Source organism: Megalobrama amblycephala, unplaced genomic scaffold (genome assembly GCF_018812025.1).
Source record: "Megalobrama amblycephala isolate DHTTF-2021 unplaced genomic scaffold, ASM1881202v1 scaffold519, whole genome shotgun sequence".
NCBI lineage: Eukaryota > Metazoa > Chordata > Actinopteri > Cypriniformes > Xenocyprididae > Megalobrama > Megalobrama amblycephala.
Window position 1 is genome coordinate 8709 of NW_025953433.1, and position 23153 is coordinate 31861.

The following is a 23153-nucleotide window of genomic DNA, read 5'->3' on the forward strand; positions in this document are numbered from 1 at the left end:
TTATATATAGAATAATACAGATGTTTGAAATAAACACATTTTATTATTTTTTTTCCAAATCAAAAAACTTGTGTAAGTAAAAAATAGGCAGATTAATCCATTTTTTCAATCAAATATAATTAATGTCATACATAGAGTAACAACTAGAGGGCAGCATATACCTATTTTTAAACAGGGTTGGATAAGTCAAACACATATAATCAAGTTGATTTATATGTAGAACATAGATTTTGTTTTTATATACTGTTTGTGCAGGTATATTTAAAAATGTATCAAAGACTACTTTATGTCACAATTAAGATTTTTTTGTTTGTTTGTTTGTTTAAAATGAACTTCTCAGTCTGTCTCAGTCTCTCTCCCTCTCTCTCTCTCTCCTCCCCCATACTACCTCAGGTTCATCCAGGTGTGTGTGTGTGTGTGTGTGTGTGTGTGGTTGGGGGTGGGGGGTGTCTGTGTGTGGGTCTATGTCTGTGTCACTGTCTATGTATATCTTTTTCTCTCTCTGTGCATGCGTATGTGTACATTACAATCTTATTTTTTTCAAAATATTGTTTGAGTTAGTTATTTTTAACAATTACAATTAGAATTTTTGAATTATTGATTTATTGATATAATTAAAATTATGAAAAACCCCTGTTTCAGTAAAATTTCACATGATTATATAAGTGGCTGTTTAAAATAAACTTGCATAAGTGAGCAGAAAAATCTAGACATGAACCTTATTATTACCTGAGACTTAACATTAAAATTTTTTGTATCTTATACCACACATATTAAAATTAAATGAAAGCATGCTTTTGGTGCATAAGATTGGTGCACAAACAACAGCTCAGGGAGTTCAAAAAAACACATGAATAGATGTATGAGGATTATACAACATCAGCAATCACAGATTCACATTTTGGCTGGATTAGTTATTTCAGAGCACTGTGGAGTTTGCACAAATAACAGTATATAATTTGGTCTAGAATTTTTATAGGGGTTGTCTGAAGCTGAATTCAGAATGCACGATTTTCAAAGTAGCCAGGTCACTGTTCTTTTCACACTGCATGACTATCTTGGCCAGCATTCAGTCGCTGTTGTGTTCAAAATACATGATGGATCGGCGACAGAAGGTTTCACACTGTATGAATTTAGAATAGGAAGAATTGCAGACAACTCTGTCTGGCACTCAAACTACGTTTCACAACCAAACCCACGGGAGATGTGACAAGGAAACAACGCAATATCACTCATGCAAGACCGGAGTTCTCAGTGAGACTGGGTTTATTATTAAAAACGGTAACCCGCAAGAAGCTAGCAATACGAATGGCCTGTGTGCTGATTTTCAGCGAAAACAAGAAAAAGAAAAGAAGAATATGGAGGAGGAAATGGTTGGGGAGACTGTAACAGAGCACTCGCGTAACAGAGCACCGATTTGCCTGTGATTTCGGGCATTTGTCTGCGATTTCACAAAACCTGTCTGCGAGCTAAAATCGGGGCTAAAATCTTGCAGCCTGAACTCGCAATGAGAAAAAACCCAGACATTTCAGATTATGATGATATTCTGCACTCATTTGAAATAGACTTATAACATTCTGTGACACGAAAGTCATCTAAATTTAAACGATCTCATGCATGTGGCTTTTGTGGTTTGTCATCATAGGAGCATCAGCCGCTGCAGTAAATGTGGTTTGAAATTGACATAGTCCTTTTATGTTTAACCGTTTTAAATGCACATTGCCCGCTGTGCACAGTTGACCTGAAGCCACCGGGGTGGCGGTGCCACCGGGCTTTGGCCCGTCATCGCTGCTCGCAGCTATATTTATTCTTCTTCTCCAAAATGAATCGCATTTTTGAGGGCCTAAACATTCTCAAAAACTCATGAAACTTTGCACACGTGTCAGAAGTGGTGAAAATTTACATCTGATATGGGTTTCAGAATTAGGTGTGGCAAAATGGCTCGATAGCGCCACCAACAAAATTTCAATTAAGCGCCCTTCGTGCTACGTTTCACGTACAGTTATGAAATTCGGTAGACAGATGTAACAGCCCAATACCTACAAAAAAGCCCTGGGTGCAAAGTTTGTAAACCCAACAGGAAGTGAGATATTTAGAATTTTCTCTACAAAATTTTGGCAGTTTTTTCCATTTCCACATGTTGTACTTTAACGAACTCCTCCTAGAGCTTTAATCGGATCAACATCATATTTGGTCAGTCTAATCTAAAGGTCTTTGAGACGTTAAATTGCGAAGATCTAGAGTTTTCGCTGAAGGGCGTGTCCATGGCGGCCTGGCAAAGTTCGATGTTTCGCCATGAAACAGGAAGTTGTTGTAACTCGGGCATACAATGTCTGATCTGCCCCAAACTTCAAATGTTTTATTAGAGTCCTGACCTGAAGACATCTATATGACCGATGGTGTGAGGACCCTATTGGAATTGCTCCGTTTATTATTATTATTATTATTAGGGCCCAAGCCAATGAAATGGCGAAGGGCCCTCTTGTTCTTCTAAGGATTATTATTAGGGCCCGAGCACCGATGGTGTGAGGACCCTATTGGAATTGCTCCTTTTATTATTATTAGGGCCAAAGCCCTGTAAGGGGCTGAAGGCCCTATTGTTTTCTTTAGGATTATTATCAGGGCCAAAGCCCTGTAAGGGGCTGAAGGCCCTATTGTTTTCTTTAGGATTATTATTATTATTATTTTTTATTTTTTTTATTTTTTCGACTATTCATGCATTTTTGGGGCCCTTACCATGCTCGAAAATTTGGCAAGAAAAGGGAAACAAAGTGTTATAACTTCTGCATACATTAATCGATTTTGATTTCAATATAACAAAGAGTGAAAAATTTAAGGGGGTCTGAATACTTTACGTACCCACTGTATATATATATATATATATATATATATATATATATATATATATATATATATATATATATATATATAGGGGTGTGACGAGATCTCGCAAGATTAAATTGTGACAAGATTTCTCGTCAAGGCGAAAAGCTAATACCATGATAGTGTGATAGTGATAGTGTGAGGGTGAAGCTTCCACTTTTCGAACGCGGAAGTGTGATAAAGGCCTATATTTATACAACAGTTCTGTCTGGTTCTCGAATCTGATGTAGGGTCTGCACAGCCTCAAGGATGAGCATGTCCCACCATAAACTGTGTTTAAGTCTCAATTCGCGGAAACTTTGGTTTGTAAATCTTACATTGATTCCGGACCGGCAGACACTACTGGATCACGAGACTCTTTTTTATGACTATTTCGATAAGTCCCAAACCTCTCCTCTGTGACTTCAAAGGAGATGCGAACACCATGGATCGGGTTTCGAAAGACAGGCCCGAATTCCAAACGGTCATAAAAAGGAAAATACACGCACGCACCCACAGACACACACACACATACAAAAGCCCTACATAAAGACTGTATACAAAAATATTATACCTGCAAATATGAATGTATCTGCCATTATGGTGCTTGTTGCATGTATGTGTTACTAATGTAGAATCGTAGGATTGACTGTAGTAGGTTAGTTTTCATGTTAAACGATAGTATTAGAGTAGAAAGTGTATCTTCTTTATGTGATGAGAGACACCTGTCGAGTTTGGTCTCTCCGTAAAGCTGTGAGTCCGAGCTATTCACCCATGTACGTTACATTTCTGTCAAATGCATCGTTCAATGTTTAATAGTACTATGAAGAAAATGCACCGATTTGACATACCATAAATTAACCATGGACAGGACAAAGGGATGCGGGAAACCGCCAAATTGCAACGTGATCATTGGAGGACGTTATCAGGAAGGCGTTCTGGTCTGTTGTCTTTAAAATACCACAACACGCGTCTTTTCGATGCACAAGTTTTTCCTGCACAAGTTCCTGCCGTAGAGACGGACTCTCTTCTTTATCTTCCGGTCATCTTACTTCCAGTTAAGCCTTCGTCTGAAACTTCGCTGAAGATCACCTCCTGAAGGACCAACCACCACACTGAGCGCTCCGAAACTCTAAGCACCACAACGAACCTACATGCAAGTATTTGTTAAGATTTTAAATACTGGGTTTCCTTGCTGGCTATTCAAGGTTGACTGTTGGAATTGGCCATCCTTTGATCATCTCTCTTTCTGACTTTTACTTTCACTTTGTATGTATCTATGTCTACTTGTGTACATTTATCCGTATAACCTTTGTATTACCCGTTCCGTATATTAAACACGTCATATCCATGCTTTTGTTCACTTGCTCATTTAACAACAACCAAGTCACTTTAACGTTCTGATCCTAATATCCTTGCTTTACGTTTGGATGCTATCACAGAAATTTATCCTCGTGGCCTGAGTATAACATTTCTGTCTTAATAGTCTGTGGGTAGCTACCGGTTTGCTGGACGGACCGATAGCTTTCTACATAATTATTAAGCTAGAACTGATCATATATGTGAGTGATTACAATTCGTTGTGATTAATTCACCATATATGGTTAATTCCCCCCTTGGGTTGGAATGCGCATATAATTATTCATAAAACGTTATGAATTATTATATTCATATTCCACCATAAATTGATTAATAACTGTACAATCGTCACACTGATTGGCTGAATACGTTCCCCTCCAGTGTAGTTATTATTGTAATATGACCCGTTGTGCTCTGTCTCACTGCCTGTATCCACTTTTGTGTCCTTCTACATTCGTTTTTTGGAGTTGACAGCTTTTAAAAACTTAGTTATGGTTTTTTTTTTAGCTTGTTTGCTGTACACCATGTCACATAACAGCTTTGCACCCCCCCCCCCCCCCACTGATAATGAGTCCTAATCATAAAAACAGTGCATGTTACACTTTCACTAATGGCGATAAGCACTGAAATTACACGCAGTCATTACGCAGAAGTTACACAAAAATTATATGAATTTAGATAGTAGATGTGCTCATTTCGATCACTTTATTGACAGTGAGGAATGGTTGGCACACAATAATTCCTCTTTAAACTAAACTGCAGATGTTATGACAAAATATTTTAGCGAGAACGACGATTATGCACACTTAACTTGGATATCATGGAAGACACTGTATTCGGTGGTCGAACAGTCCGTTGTCCAGTTTGAATAGGTCCAATGATAATAGCTTACTGTATAACTGCAGCTGCACAGGGTGCTGATGTCGTGTGAAGGCATCTTCAAACAATTGCCACTGTATTTGAAGGATATAATTTGAGGAAAACGGTAAGATTTGCATGTTTTCTTTTTAAAATACTTTGTCAGTGACGCGCCGAGTCAGACAATTGTATTTACACTGTAATAAATAAGTAGGCCTATCTGTTTCCACTAAAAATAGCCTATAAACATCCTAAAAGATATGTTCACCTTATCAGTACAACTGCATACATTTGATTCGAATTGTTTAAAACAATTAAATTACTATTTGGCCAGTGGAAATGAATGAATCAACTCTATTCTAAAATTATCTTAAGTATTTTATACAATTTTGTTTTTATGCATATTTTGATATATTTATTCTAAAACATAACAAGAATATTGGATGATTTTTAGCAATGTAATGTGTATGGCACAAATGGCATTTATAGTCCGTATCTAATATTTTCCAATGTCTTGTACCTTTGACGGTGTTAACCATGGTGTCACGTGTATGGGAATATGTATGGAAATGATATGCAGTCAGATGAGGTTATGCATAGTAAAACTAGGCATCATAAGCTCCATATATGGTGATTTTGGGGAGGAGACAGGGAGGAGATGCACAAAAACACAATCTTCCACTGACTGGGATTTATAAAGGGATTTGTGTGCAGGTTCTGGTTTACGCATGGTTTTATAAATCTGATTTTTTTTGTGCGTACGCAGAATCTACCTTTTGCGCGTACGTACACTTTTAGGATGAAATCTACGGAAAGTTTTATAAATGAGGCCCTAGATCTTTATTTACCTTTGCATTGCATAGAGTAGATGTCCAAACTACAGCCCTGTCCAAATACCCACACTTGCAGTCTTGGCCACTTGAGAGCTTGTGCACGCGACAGGAAGTAAGTGCACAAGACTGCCCAGTGTCCATAAATGCCCAAGTGCAGTGCCCTTTATGCAGTGCCCTCACATGCCCAGAAATCGCGAGATATCAAGGAAAACATACGACTGTAAGTTAAATTAATTATATTACATATAATTTAGTAGTAAAATATAAAGTGTCGTGCATTTTATTTATGCGAGGATGAGTGGGCTATGTGTATTTTGTACATTTGCAACTGCTTTTTATCACTTAAAAATGCACCACAATTTTAAAATAGTGTCTTATGTTAGTTGCATATAGCGACCACTGAACAGACATTTAGGACTGTATTTTAAAATGCAAAGTATTGATGATGATAATAATAATAATAATAATAATAATAATAATAATAATAAGCTGTAAACGCTTGCATTTTTTGCCAGACTGTAAGCGTGTCCCATCTGGCAATCAAAAGTTCTACACACACTTGCGGTCTTCACGCCCACTTGAACACTTAAATACAAAATACAGGAAAATACAGGAAAATACAGGAAATACGTCATGTAAGTAGACAAGTGGTCAAGTGCAAAGACCGCATGTGTGGGGGTACTTCTCAATATCCCTCTTCGTTTCCTCGCTCCTCTGTCCTCTGTCCTATGACCCAGAAACCGATCAAGCTCAGCCATCTTGAAGGATTTATCAATTCTCTAATTGCACCTCTAATTGCTTTCTCGTCGAGAAACGTGACGCACGCATAAATTCTCCTCCCCCTTCATATCTGTCACAATAATTTAAATGTATGTTTTAATTTTGCAGTTTAAATACACTTTATATCTCACATATTTCTACGGGGCATCATGTTTTATTAATATATTATATATATATATATATATATTTTTTTTTTTTAAATAACCAAACTTTATCAACATATGGGCAGATCCCTCGAGCGCAGCTGATGACGCTTTGAAGTGACGCTAAAGAGAGCGAGGATATCATTTCACTTGATTAAATTCCTCAATCCTCGAGTCTTTTCCTTGCGTCCTTCCCTTGCATCCTGAAGGGGTGGAGCTAAGACGCGAGGAAAGGAAGCAAGGAAAGGAAACGAGGATGCACAAATAAGAATTGAGAAGCACCCTGGGTATTTGGACAAGGCTTACGTGCGCACAAGGTGGGGCGGATTTATGAGGTTCGACTGACAATTTGAGGATCCAATGGAGTTACGAGGTTTTGTCACAAGCTCTTTAAAATCCTTAGGCTTGTTTGAGATGCGCCTAGCCTCACCTGAAGTTCAGCTGAGAGTAGGCTGCTGCAGTGAGGGGAGGAGTGAATAAAGTGCAGGCAAGACGGACAGTTCTCTGTTCTCGTAGTGGATCAGACACCTACGAGATCAAAGGCGGATATCGTGGGATTCACACTCGTGCACTGTGTTGTTGATAAACTGGATGTAATTTAAGTTCTGTTGCTTTTATATGAAAATAAACATAATGAACAAGATACCCAAAGTACTTGTTATTTTCCATTCAAAAGATGTGTGTATCACTCATTTTAACTTTAATTATAGACATGTTTTTATATATATTTTTTCATAAATGACAACAATCACATAACCCACAGAGAGATCGCAGTGTCAGAGACTTTAGGAATATTCACACATAATTTATACACATAAAAACATGGTATTAGAGTTTTAAAGTCAAACATTTTAAAACAGATCAATACGTCACAGTTGTTTAAACCAATAAGCATTAAGGTGTGTTGCCAGCAAGTCGTTTCCCATCATGCTTTTGGTCAGCGCAGTCGGTGGAGAGCAACTGCGCTCGACTGCAAAATCCGGCCCTGTCCCAAATGGCGCACTTCATGTGGACTTTCGGTCTCGTGGACTTAAATTGCACGTGCTCGCTGAGTCTACGAGTCCGTAGGCCGTCCCATTCAGCATTTTAACGCTCTGAAGTGTGCTCAGCAGCGCCCCCTTTGTACCCTTGAAGCGGTCTTCCGCGAAGCCCGCATAGATACAGGTTCCGCACACTTTAACTACCCAGGATTCCTTGCAAAATGCCAATCAGACAACGGATGGGAGGAGATTTCGCTCAAGAGCAATTGATGACATGGCTGAGAAGAAAATATTTAAGTGTAGGTATCATTATGGTTTTTATGACCTAGGTGTACATTTTACCAGTTGTTACCTACAGTTTATACAAACATTATGGTCATCGACCAGTGGCTGATATCTCAAACATAATAATAGCTCGTTGAATAATACGATCGCATTATGATTCATTAAATAAATAGAACCGAATGTCAGGGCTTTACTGAGTCATATGTAAACCTAGTATTTATATTTAAACCTGTAAATTCATCTGAAACTCACGCACATGTTTATTATGTGTATTATTTACTTAATGCACTAACAACTTTTGACAAGTTTTAACGTTTAGCTACAAAGTCAATAACTTTTATTTCCTTACCCTTTCCTCCGTGCATAACATCAGCATTCGTATGCACAAAAAATAATCTCGTCTTCTACTACGACGTCGGAGTGCAAAAATATAATTTCTCTGCATGTCAAGCCATCTCGCAAACACATTGGTAAAAACAACAACAACAATAGGCAGCATACTCCCTGAACCTGCAGCTCCTGTCAAAAAAACAACCAGACCGTCATTTCCGGCGTGACGATTGAGTCTGTCTCAAAAATACCTCTCAATGCGCCCTTGTGGACTCGCGCCAAGGGCCCTATAGGTCTGCACTACATGACGTCACCAAAGTGTGGACTCTGAGGAAGTCCACAAGTCCGGAGTGTGTCATTTGGGACAGGGCCTCCGATGAAGCCGCCTCGCCCTTGCGAGAGGTTTTTGACACACGTCGGCATGACATCAGAGCAAGGCGGCCCACCCTCGGACATATTTCTAACCAGCATGCATCTCGTGGTGATCACCGGTGATCGGTTCTGCGCAGAATTTGCTCATCTCAAAAAAGCCTATTTTCATTCGTTAAATATTTGTAAAACCCATATACAGGCATAAAGGGTGACCTATATCATTGTTTTTTTTTTTTTTGTTTGTTTGGTTTTTTTTTTAAATAAAATAAAACAAAAATGAGGAAATATAGAGATATGAGGTGTAGCATTTATTTTCACAGGCACACTAGTGCTTTACGTTTGACTGAACTGTACAATTGTGTTTATTTGTTGTTCAATAAATATTATTTTACATAAATATGTTGTATTTGGTATTGAGAAAGGTTCCTTTAGTGCAGGGATGGGCAACTCCTGGAGGGCCAGTGTCCTGCAGAGTTTATCTCCATCCCTGATAAAAAACTCACTTGCCTATAGCTTTCTACTAATCCTGAAGACCTTGATTAGCTGGTTCAGGTGTGTTTGATTAGGGTTGGAGCTAAACTCTGCTGGGCAGTGGCCCTCCAGGACTGAAGTTGCCCATCCCTGCATTAGTGCATAATATGGATTGAGTGAAAGTTACATTAATACGCCATTAGATGGCGGCAAAACTTTACAGGTGAAACTTTACAGGTCAGTGAGTCGCAAGATACTTTGCAAATGACGTTGTTTTAGCGCTGTATGTTATGGAAAATTCCCATAGCTGTAAAAAGGACAAATACAAGATCGCTTCCTCAGCGGACATTTAAACATACTTTTATAATGGATATGGACATCGACTTGAAGAATGAATATTATGCAGTATATCAGACACAGGTAATCGCTCAGGCGATCTCTCTCTCTCTCTCTCTCTCTGCGCGGCGCTTGTGGAGCGTGTGTGAGAGCTTAGTGAGTGTGAGCGCGTGTATTTGCTTTTTTGTGCTTCCTTTCTTTTTTCTTTTCTTTTTTTTTTATTGAAAGTTTGTTTATTTGATTTAGTTTTTATTTTGCGTGTGTTTTGTTTGTGCTGCCTGCTTTCTTAGAAAGCATGGCAGCTCAAAGTGGGAATGGGCTTGATTTCCTCACACGGCGTCACGGAGTTGAAATAGTTTCCGTGGCGAGTGTGGAGGCTGGCTGTCTGGGTGTAGGAGAAGTTGTTGGCCATCAAAACATTCTCTCTGCATCCAGAATGAATAACGCGACCGTGATTTTTTTGAATACGGTGGAAAGGGCAAACGAGGTGGTTGCGCGAGGAATAATCATTGATGAAACGCGTACACCTGTTTTGCCTCTGATGTTACCATCAAAGAAAGTCACGATATCGAATATTCCTCCTTTCCTCAGTGATGATATTTTGTCACAAGCGCTTTCTCGTTATGGAAAGTTGGTTTCGCCAATCAAAAATATCACGATCGGGCGTGAGTCTCCTTTATTGAAACATTGTTTCATTTAGGAGATTCGCATTCATGATTGTCAAAGATGACGCTGAACTGGACTTGGCACTAAATTTCCGTGTGGACGATTTTGAATGCGTAGTGTTTCCCAGCCAACATGTATATGTGGGCCCCACATGGTATATGCTTGGGCTACATGGGTACCAAGTGGGCATGGTCTCATAATGGGCATCTTATCTGGGGCCCACATGGGTCAGCCAAGTAGGTCGCACATGGGCAAAAACATGTGGGCTCCCTATGTAGGTCCTAGCTGGGTCATTAATGGGAAATGAGTACATGGGCACAAAATGGGCAACACAAATGGGACCCTCTTGGCCAAACCATATGGGTCAAACATGGGCAAACACAATAAGTCCCATGTAGGATGTCTACATGGGCCCAAGGTGGTACCCACATAGGTAATCTCTATATGGGATCTGAATGGGGAAATACATATGGGGCCCGCATGGCCAAACCATATGGGTCACACATGGGCAAACACAATCAGTCCCATGTAGGCTGTCTACATGGGCCCAAGGTAGAACCCACATAGGTAATCTCTATAGGGGATCTGAATGGGGAAATACATATGGGCCCGCATGGCCAAACCATATGGGTCAAACATGAGGAAACACAATCAGTCCCATGTAGGCTGAATACATGGGCCCAAGGTAGTACCCACATAGTTAATCTCTATATGGGATCTGAATGGGGAAATACATATGGGGCCCGCATGGCCAAACCATATGGGTCACACATGGGCAAACACAATCGGTCCCATGCAGGCTGTCTTCATGGGCCCAAGGTAGAACCCACATAGGTAATCTCTATATGGGATCTGAATAGGGAAATACATATGGGGCCCGCATGGCCAAACCATATGGGTCAAACATGGGCAAACACAATCAGTCCCATGTAGGATGTCTACATGGGCCCAAGGTAGAACCCACATAGGTAATCTCTATATGGGATCTGAATAGGGAAATACATATGGGGCCCGCATGGCCAAACCATATGGGTCAAACATGGGCAAACACAATCGGTCCCATGTAGGCTGTCTTCATGGGCCCAAGGTAGAACCCACATAGGTAATCTCTATATGGGATCTGAATAGGGAAATACATATGGGGCCCGCATGGCCAAACCATATGGGTCAAACATGGGCAAACACAATCAGTCCCATGTAGGCTGTCTTCATGGGCCCAAGGTAGTACCCACATAGTTAATCTCTATATGGGATCTGAATAGGGAAATACATATGGGGCCCGCATGGCCAAACCATATGGGTCAAACATGGGCAAACACAATCAGTCCCATGTAGGCTGTCTTCATGGGCCCAAGGTAGAACCCACATAGGTAATCTCTATATGGGATCTGAAAGGGGAAATACATATGGGGCCCGCATGGCCAAACCATATGGGTCAAACATGGGCAAACACAATCAGTCCCATGTAGGATGTCTACATGGGCCCAAGGTAGAACCCACATAGGTAATCTCTATATGGGATCTGAATAGGGATATACATATGGGGCCCGCATGGCCAAACCATATGGGTCAAACATGGGCAAACACAATCGGTCCCATGTAGGCTGTCTTCATGGGCCCAAGGTAGAACCCACATAGGTAATCTCTATATGGGATCTGTATGGGGAAATACATATGGGGCCCGCATGGCCAAACCATATGGGTCAAACATGGGCAAACACAATCAGTCCCATGTAGGATGTCTTCATGGGCCCAAGGTAGAACCCACATAGGTAATCTCTATATGGGATCTGAATGGGGAAATACATATGGGGCCCGCATGGCCAAACCATATGGGTCAAACATGGGCAAACACAATCAGTCCCATGTAGGATGTCTACATGGGCCCAAGGTAGAACCCACATAGGTAATCTCTATATGGGATCTGAATAGGGAAATACATATGGGGCCCGCATGGCCAAACCATATAGGTCAAACATGGGCAAACACAATCAGTCCCATGTAGGCTGTCTTCATGGGCCCAAGGTAGAACCCACATAGGTAATCTCTATATGGGATCTGAATGGGGAAATACATATGGGGCCCGCATGGCCAAACCATATGGGTCAAACATGGGCAAACACAATCAGTCCCATGTAGGATGTCTTCATGGGCCCAAGGTAGAACCCACATAGGTAATCTCTATATGGGATCTGAATGGGGAAATACATATGGGGCCCGCATGGCCAAACCATATGGGTCAAACATGGGCAAACACAATCAGTCCCATGTAGGATGTCTACATGGGCCCAAGGTAGAACCCACATAGGTAATCTCTATATGGGATCTGAATAGGGAAATACATATGGGGCCCGCATGGCCAAACCATATGGGTCAAACATGGGCAAACACATTCAGTCCCATGTAGGCTGTCTTCATGGGCCCAAGGTAGTACCCATATAGGTAATCTCTATATGGGATCTGAATGGGGAAATACATATGGGGCCCGCATGGCCAAACCATATGGGTCAAACATGGGCAAACACAATCAGTCCCATGTAGGCTGTCTACATGGGCCCAAGGTAGTACCCACATAGGTAATCTCTACATATGATCTGAATGGGGAAATACATATGGGGCCTGCTTTGTCAACGTCGTCAGGAGTTTTTATAATTCTGAATAAATCAGGAAATGTCATGGTCATCTTTAACTCTGAGGAACGCTTTCCTAATTCCTGCTCATTGTGGATCTCACAGTAGGACACATAGCCCTGAAAGTTATATATTATTTATATTTTAAACAAACAATGTTGAAGTCTCTGCAGTCACAGCTTTTACATGTCAACTCCATCATCCCATTGCAATAGTTTCTGTAAATAATCTTGCCATTTTTTAAATATATTTATTAAGCCAGGTACAACTGAGGGGGGAGCTAAATTTCTCCACTGTATAACGTGTGTGTCACGAGGGTGGTTGCATACACATAAACGAAGATGATGATGAAGGTAAATAGGTAATATTTAATAAATCCAACACATAATCCTAGTGGAACAGGAACAGAGCAACATACATGTACAACACATTTGTTTAGTGATGACACTGGACAGTGAACTGAAACAAAGCCAAACAAATATACAGATCCAAACAAACGTGATTGTGACAGCATGGTTAAAGGGATAGTTCGGCCAAAACTGAAAATTCTGTTATGAATTACTCACCCTCATTACCTAATTTAATTTAGGCTTTTATTCACATATAAACATTGATCAGCGAACATAAACAAAAGCTCAACCGAACCTGCTTCACACGCGAGAACAAACCTCCTCCGAAAGCTCAAACGTGCTGGGTAACACACGAGAATGAACCTTACTGGTTCTCGTACTTGTTCATCATATAAAGCTACTGATTCTCTTCAGAAAATTTGGACTAAACTGCTCAATTCATATGGATTAGTTTTATAATCTCTTTATGAACTTTTTGAAGCGTTGAAGTGGTAGTTGCTTAGTATGGGGCCCCACACATGGCATGCAGGGAAAAAAGTAAATTGTGTGCACATTTACTAATTCGTTCCTTCGATTTATAAATTGTGCACACAATTTAGTAAATCAAGGGAATTAATTAGTTAAGCGTGCACACGATTTAGCCTACTATTTTTCTCCTTCATGTCATGTGCTGGGCTCCTTAGCTTAGGCTGTCATCAAAAAGATTAATTTAACTTAATTTGTGTTTCTAAAGATGAATGAAAGTTTTACAGGTTAGGTGAGTAATTAATGACAGAATCTTCATTTTTGTGTGAACTAACCCATATTCTAAATATTTTATCGACTCCCGATTTTGTCTGATGGTTGACAAGTGCTCTCAAAAACGCTATTGAAGGAATGGATTCATGAATCCACTGCTGCGTCAATATATATATTTTAAGTTATTAATCAAAATGTATCTTTCTGTTAAATTATTTGAATGACTTCTTCAATGTATGTTAAACCATTTATTTTCTTTTTCAAACACTATAAAATAATTTTGAATATTGTCTACCTCTGACTGAGAGAAAAGAACATGTTATAAGTATGTTTTGGGAAAGTTTCCTGCTGAGACCAGAGCTCAGATCAACTTCAGCCTTGAAGAAGCTGTGAATCATGTATCTATGTATGTGCGCTAAGTGTTCTGTGCAGGACCTTTATTATGTTTTAATTCTTCAAATTTTGTTTCATGATTCTATTTACATGTACTGTATATTAGGCCCCAGCTGGACCTTTGTCAACAAGTTACAAGTTAACACTATCAGATGAAGGTTTTTGTTAATTTTGAAAGATATCTTTTTTCAATTTATTGTGTAAAAATGTTAAAACATCAATGGAACTACATGATATTATGTATTATTTACCTAAGAACATTGGGTAGATGTGTAATATTAAAAGGATGGAGGGGAATTAAGGAAAACAGGAACTGGATTGTTCATAGTGTGAAAACAGGGGAAAACAGAATTTATTTTATCATTATAGCTCCTTTATTGAACATCATTCTTACATGAGTGAAGACTTTCATTGTTTGATGGATTAAATTAAATCAGCATGCTTTTTAGTGTGTCTGATGGAGCTGACACAAATTAAGTTATGAAGTGAATAAATGTTAATATTTAGAAAAAAATATTTCCATGAAAACCTACCACACATGGTTCATTATCTGAGACCAGTGAGATCAGTGTTGGGGGTAATGCATTAATTTGAGTAACATAATCAGATAACTTTTTTTCAAGCAGGCTAACTAGTAAAGTAACACATTAGCCTACTTTTAAATTTACAACAAAATATATGAGTTACTTTTTCAAATAAGTAATTTTTCACATTTATTGACAGGCAGCTGTCCCAGTGTTGATAGAAATCGGGAGTAAGTGCAGAGGCGTTATGTGCGCTGTGTAAATATGATGGTTAGTAATTTTAGAATAAATTTGAGCAGACATTTACTCATCTCACTTGCAAAAACAACAAAAAACAACAAAACAAAAAAACAGATTCAATATTAGTCAAATTTAATAAGAACAGTGAAATGCATTCTCAAAATTATTGTTTGTGTTGTAGTGTGTCACGTTGTGTTTCGTCTGACTTTGAAGATCTCAATTTTATGACAATGCAGAAAACCAAACTTTTTTTTTTTTATTTATGCAAAGGTAATATAAAGTTATATAGTTTTATAAATGTACGTACCTTTAAAAAAAAAATGAAAATATAAAAAAAACTTTGCTGGATTTACATTGCTGATGACGGTTGAAACGCATCATCACAGTCTGTGAAAAGGTCAATTTATTTGTGTTCTGTAGCTTTCAATAAAAATTAAATAACAACAAAGTATATATTTCTGCTGTTTGCCAAAGGCAGTATATTGTACATTTAGTAAGAAATGTGTTCAGCATTATGCGTCAAAAAAAAAAAAAAAAAAAAAAAATATTGCGCCATTTTGTGATGGCTTAGTTGGCAGTCTTTTTCTAGGAGTGCTGGAGTGCGCTGCAGCGGGCTAAGTTACAACTGCGGTGAGTACATCTTTAATTATATGATGTGATGATGTAAAAGTGTTTTAAACTAATCATAACAGAATAGAATACAGGTATTTCATAATACGTTTCTTCAGCTGTAAGGGGGAAGTGGTCAGTTAGCTAATTAACTATGGTTAGATTAATCGATTAGTGAAATGTAAAATACACGTCATTTGAAGCTACGTTATCTCATGGCGCGGAGAAATAGTCAGGTCAAATAGTTAAAAGTTTAAACACAAAACGTTTGTTTATCAGAAGAATATTAGGCTACTTTATATCATTTGATCTTCTAAGCCTTTTATGATTTAATTTGATGCCCTTTTGTCTTTTTTGGCGCACATTTCTTTTCTTTATTTGCATTATTTAGACAGATATTTATTCTACTTTACATGTTGAGATATAGACTTCTAAGGCAAACACCCTTTCCGAAATTTTTCTATTTTTTATTTACGGAATCGCATTGAGAGGTGAAATATGCGTCCCGTATCAATCCCTTTTACATAGGCCTACACATAGCTGAATAAACGCATGGATTTTGAAGTTTGGACAATAATAATAGCAAATAAAAATAAATCGACATAAGAATACGTAGTAGAGAAGCCCATTTGCACGTAATTGCATTTTAATGTCTTTGTTTCCAAAGCAACAGAGTCTGGAGATCATGCATTGTAAACCCGCGCTTTTTTGAAACGCGTCCGCCCGTTATAGAAGTGGAGCCTTTCCAAATATAAGTTGTCAATGCGCCTGTCCATTAAGGTGAACTGCAGTTTGCCAAAAACCATAGTCACAAACGGTGGACAAATATTAATACCTATAATATCCCATACATTATTGGAGCCTAGCCAACATTTGTATGTGGAGCCCATATGGGTATAAAAAAGGTTGAAAAATGGGGCCCATGTAGGATTGTATGCAGGTTCCATAATGGCCCCATGTTAATTGCCCAGGGCAGCATTTCCCAAAAGCATCGTAAGCCTAAGTTGATCGTAGCTCCATTGGTTTCATTGAGAGCATATGTGTCCTTAAAGTCTGTCATGATTTTTATTTATTATTTTAGGGCCATTTATGGGTGTCCTTTATTTTGCCCCACTGAAGGTGGCAACCCTAACTTCTAAACAAACATTAGTTTAACTTTAAAAACCTTTTCTACAATGATCATTATTACATGTACTTCTCTGGATTTTTTTTCAGATCCTGAATAGCTGGCAGGTGTTCTTCTACCATGTAAGTAATTTGAATTTATTATTTCGCCATATGCAAATATAAAGTTTCGCTAAGGATATTAAAATCAGATGATGTAAATCATGTTGCATCACATCTTGTTAGAAATTAAGTTGCAAATTGTCCACCTTGTCTATGTAACGAGTAGTCAGAAGCCATGGGGTCGTGTCAGGGCGCCGGTCCTTCGTCTCAGCTGGATACGGCCCGGATCCGGTTGAATACGGTAAACCTCATTCATTCATTTATGATCCAAAGCTTCCTGAATCAGTGTTTTGAAATCGGCCGTCACTTAATAAGTCGTTATTTTGTTTTTTTGGCTCACCAAAAATAGTCTTGTCTCTTTATAATATTAAAGGGATAGTTCACCCAAAAGTGAAAATGTGATGTTTATCTGCTTACCCCCAGGGCATCCAAGATGTAGGTGACTTTGTTTCTTCAGAACATAAATGATGATTTTTAACTCCAACCGTTGATGTCTGTCAGTCTTATAATGCGAGTCAATGGTCACACAGTTTATAAGAGTCAATAAACATGCAGAGACGAATCCAAATGAAACCCTGTGGCTCGTGGCGGCACATTGATGTCCTAAGACACGAAACGATCGGTTTGTGCGAGAAACCGAACAGTATTTATATCCTTTTTTACCTCTCTTTCTAAGTATACAGCCAGCATAAAACATTGTCAGTCAAACTAAAGTGGTGAAACCATATTTTAACATACGTTTTACAAATAATTTACTTTGCCAAGATGTAGGCCTGGTTTCACTGACAGGGCTTAGATTCGGCCTTAGTTCTATTAGGCCATTTAAGTGGCTTTTATAAAAGTACCTTAGATAAAAATCATCACTTTTGTGCATCTTTAGACAAAACAATGGCGCTTACATATAAGATATGTCAGTCAGTTAAAACGGCTCAAACATGCATTTTAGTCTAGGACTAGCTTAACTCCCTGAGGTCTGAAAACGCGCCGTCGCGTTTTGCAGGTTTTTTTTCACATTGCAGCAAAACAGACTTAAAATACTCCGTCATTTCTTGTCATAGAGACATAAGTAATATATCAATTGAAACTATAGAATATCTTCTTTTATTTGTGTACACTCAGAGTAAAAACACAATGTTGTGCTTTTTGTAAAATAAAGAAAACTAACATGATGCGTGATCTCTCCTCTCCCTCTGAACGAAGTTCAATCTGATAGTTCTCAGAAAATGAACTGTAACTTATGAATACTAATGACAAAAAAAAAAATGACACTTACGTCTGAAGAAATGTTGAAATGTCAGGTTTTAAATCGTGCAAGTCAAATCGAAAACAAACATTCTGTGTTTATGTAATCTGTATGAAAAGAGAGCCATGTCAGAAGTCTGTGATTCAGCTCATTATCCGCTAATGCGGTCACGCTCACAAAGCCAGCGCTATTCAGACGCAAATTCAGAGGCAATACATGCATTCATCGTCTCAATCGTGTATTTATTGTCTTGAAAAGTGTTTATTTGGATGTTAAAGCAATGGTTAGTGATCTCTAGAAGACATGCCGTTAGTTCCTAGTTCCTTTTCTTCTTTATATTATGAATTTGTGGACTAAAGGTGTAAAGAGCGCCCTCCGGCTGCAAGTATGAATTAAAAACACAGTATCCAGCACTCATAGTGATGACAATAAATATTATTTCTCAATATAGAAAATTTACATAAATATATTATTATAATAAAATATATAATATAATTGTTCAGACACTTTGCACCACAGAAATACATTATATTTTAAAGAATATAATAGAATACCATTATTTTAAATTGTATATTTCACAGTATTGCTGTTTATGATGAGCTGAGACATTATTACAGAGGGTTTTTTTCACAGCCTATCTGACTGATAGGCCTCATTAATATGCAAGTCATTTCAGATCATTACTATGTGATTCTTTTGTCTTCTCAGGTGTAAATGGCCCATTATTCATGCAAATTCACGCCCCCATGCATACTGTGTTTCTTGACAAAAAGTGTCTTACAAAAACTAAATCAATATATTGTTTTATATGAAGGAGTAGGCAGCATAATTTTTACATAATTCTGAAGCAAAAACTCTAGTCTACAACCTCCAATACCCAAAAGTCTTGTGAACACAGATTTAATATACTTTTTTTGGCCTTATTTCAGTGACTTAAGTTTTTGTTTTTTCAATAACCATGCATAAACATTATTCCTTCAAAAACACAAACATGTACATACATGTTCCTCACATATTATTGTAGCCTAGTTTGTGCTGAATACAGTGTAATGACACTTTTGACATTTATATGTTTATGAACAACTGAAAAAAGCACAAATGTCAGGGCATGTCAAAACTTCTCCAAGCCCCAAATCAGCCTCAGGCCCCGTTTACACGTACATGGTTATTTTGAAAAACGGAGACATTTCCCTTCGTTTGCGCCCTTCGTTTACACGCAAACGGAGAATTCGCCTCTGAAAACGAGTCTTTCTAAAAACTCCGGCCAGAGTGGAGATTTTGAAAATCTTCGTTTGCACGTTTGCATGTAAACTGAGACAAACTGGTGTTTAGGCAGCCAACGTCACAGTATGCGCCAGAGCTCGCACCTATGTCAAAAAGTGCGACCTATGTTTACATGTGATCATGAAAGCGTTTAGAGTAACAGTCACATTTATGTTGGTGCAAACTCTTCTCGTGTGTTTGCATTTGCAAATACAGCTGTTCCATTATGTCGAGGAGCAGAGACGAATGAGTGCTCGGAGATCAGCAATTTTGCAACAACTTCGAATCACTTCAAGAGGAATTCGGGATTCTTTTTTGGGATTCTGATTGGCTTACGTGGGCTTGAGCTGCTCGTTACACTCTTGACGTCATATATACACGGGTACGTGTAAATGAACACTTTTCTGAAAACTGACATGTGTGCACAATGTTATTTTTGAACCCGGAGAGGTTGAAATATCTGTTTATGAAAATAGCCGCCCATGTGTAAACGTAGCCTCAGACTCCAGAGGGTTAAGCCTTTTCTGTGAAACCGGGGGTCAAATCGGTTGCAGCAGTGCCAGTCGCCCATTGGTTTACAGCCTGTTAAGACTTTAAACCAATCACTGAACTTGCCTCCAAAACCTCTTTTTTTTTTTCCTACGTCCACCTGGAAGGGTAAACGAGGCCCGCCATTATTATTTAAAATAAATAAGTAAATAAAATAAAACGGTTTTGTATACTGAATTTCAACTTAGAAAACCAGTAAGTACATGAGGCAATTAAATGTTTTCACACGTTAAACATTGTAGAATATTCCTTAGCTCTTTTTTATGATTTAAATTTTGCGCTCAGAACACACGTTAAAAAATTTTAAGCTTTACAAAAATTACTTACTATCTAAAAGTTTAAATGTTTTTCAAATAAGTTACTAATGTACTAGTTAAGTACATTTTCTAACTGTGTTACTTAAGTACATTTAATATAAATGCACTAATGAGCGCCAACACTTCAAATGATTTTAGGTGTAGTCAGATAAAGTATACCAAATATACAGTGTTTTATAAGTGCATTACTTAAAAGTGTGCTATGAACGCTTTACATAAACATTTACTGTATTTTTATATATTCTGTCACAAGATCTATTTGAATGGATTTTCATGAAAAATACAGTACAAATGAATTAAGTAAACTCTATACCCAGGTGAAAAAGTGCAGTAAAATACACTTTATTTTAGTACACTTCCATAATATACTTAAAGTGCTCTATTTTCGTGCACTTATTTTGTACATAATATACAAAAATTTCGTCTTTAGTAGTTCTTAAGATAATCTTAAGAACATCTACGTGTACTCAACTGTGCTATTTTGAGACACCATGAATATAAACTAAAACTTATAGTATATTAAGTACAAAATAAGTGCACAAAAATAAAGCACTTTAAGTACATTATGGAAGTGTACTAAAATAAAGTGTATTTTACTGCACTTTTTCTTGCACACCCCTAGTAACTACCGATTTAGTCATACTGAATGTGATTATCTACAAACACTGAACTGCAGCCAACCGATCAGGGGTGCGTTTCCCAAAAGCATCGTTAGCCAACTAACATCACAAGTTCCGTTGTTACTTACATTGTTCAACGATTTGGTGTTTCCCGAAACCATTGTTCAAATGAACATTCGCAAACTGCATTGCGAACTTGTTGGTTGAAACGACAGCTCTTGAGCTGCAGTTAGAATCATAGTTTCCTGTTTTTATGACATGTGGACTTAATAAATCGTTATCTTGAGCAAAATAAGCAAGCTGACATTAAGTACAATGTTTTGTTCCATTTGTTTATTTCTATTTTATTTTAAAATGAAGAACTCTGGTAAAAAGAGTATAAAAATCAGTGACTCTAGACCGTTTAATCTGTATTAAACACAGCTTTATTTCCATCCGGGACGAAACATAGGATTTAGGCGGCTTTCTCTCGCAACCATAACCACCCTTTTGCACACATGACCTGCCCACTTGCGCGCGCACGTTTGATTTGGGGAATCCAAGAGGCACGGATAGGAATACAAAACAATGGCAGAGGAACAGCAAGCTAATTCAATCTCAAACGGAAACCAGGCAAAAAAAGTTCATTTAAAGAAGTTAACAAAAAGTCTTTGGAACAAAGAAATCACCAGTTAATATCTTGGCTTTCCAGCGATGGCGAGAACGAGGGAACTCAAGGGGCTGAAAAGTGACTCCTTGATGGCTTTATTTCCTACGTAAATCTTTCTTTTTGTATTTTGTTACATATTTTTTGATTTTTTCATGAAGCGTGTCATTAGCACACGGTTTATAGTAACATAACATTACTTAGACCGTAGTAAGACGATATAATGATAGTTTGTTGAATTGTGCATAATTTTACCCTCTGTCTAAGTCTTTTACCATGTTCACCTGCAAGTTTACCTGCAGTTTTTTTCGTGTTTTGTTTTTATATTCTACCTATGTTTACTAGTTTTATCTTGTATCTGTTTGTTCACACTTGTTGTATGTGTGTGTTATTATTTTGTGTCTGCATCATTGTGAGTTGATATTTGAGTGTATGTTACTCTGTTGATGGAACAACGTATATGTTATGAATCACACGAAATTCATCTTCATCACAGTGTAAATGATGGTAATGGAAAAACGATCATGCAACCTGTTTTTAGCTTTGCCTTATAGATAACATCGTTGCGAATCAAAAAATATATATTTTAAACACCAATATCAATATGGCTTGAAACTAAAATACATCTTGTTTGTTTATCATAATTTTAAAGTTATTTTTATTTCATGTGATTCCATGATGTCACTACATGACTGTGCTCCTTCCTCTCCGCTCGTCTCATAAATAATGCCCCAGCTATTCGGAGTCACACGTATGCGTTTTGGGGGCGTGGCTTTGGAAGGAGCCCAGAAGGGAGGGGGTATTAATTAGCTGTCTTTAAAACAGTGTAGAGGTACAGACACTTTTTTATACTTTCTTTTTCAGTTATTTTAATTATGTTTTTATAAATAAAGTTTAAACAAATTTTGAAAAAAAGTTTTTTATACATTTTTTTGCTCTTAAGAAATGTATATATTTTATTTCAATATATACAAATGTCATTTATATATTTTAGTTTATAGCAGAAAATCTAGCTTAATTCAATCTCAAACGATTCATTTAAAGGTTATAACTCACCAACTTTGGACGTTACCTACTGGTTGAACGACAGGTTTGTGACAATATGGTTTCGGGAACAGTTGCAGCTAGTTGGTTTGTTCATTGAGCATCATACTATGGAGTTCAGGGAGTAACACTGTCGAAGCACCCCAGACCATCCCTATTTGTAATATTAATTAGTTTATTGTTATTTGTTTTTGCAGAGGCTCTTAAGAACAACCCCCTGAGGGGTTAACTCCAAGGTTAACTTGAAGAAGCAGAGGGCAGCGAGTGGTTTACTGGAGCAAGAGACAGAGGGCAGCGAGAATGCACCAAAAGTTGGCTGTAGCTTAAAGGGATAGTTCACCCAAAAATGAAGATTCTGTCATAATTTACTCTACATCAAGTTGTTCCAAACCTGTATAAATTTCTTTGTTCTGCTGTACAGAAATGATGTTTCGTAAATGATGACAAAAGTAGATGATAGCAAATGATGACAGACTTTTCATTTT

At 37.9% G+C, this 23153-nt stretch overlaps 1 long non-coding RNA gene across 1 annotated transcript; it reads left to right on the plus strand.

Moving 5' to 3' along the window:
- The first annotated feature begins 15448 nt into the window (after positions 1–15448).
- Positions 15449–22889, plus strand: LOC125261888. The gene is made up of 4 exons (XR_007183462.1): positions 15449–15780; positions 16975–17007; positions 17153–17227; positions 22866–22889. It is a non-coding gene; the product is annotated as an uncharacterized LOC125261888 (long non-coding RNA).
- The last annotated feature ends 264 nt before the right edge of the window (positions 22890–23153 follow it).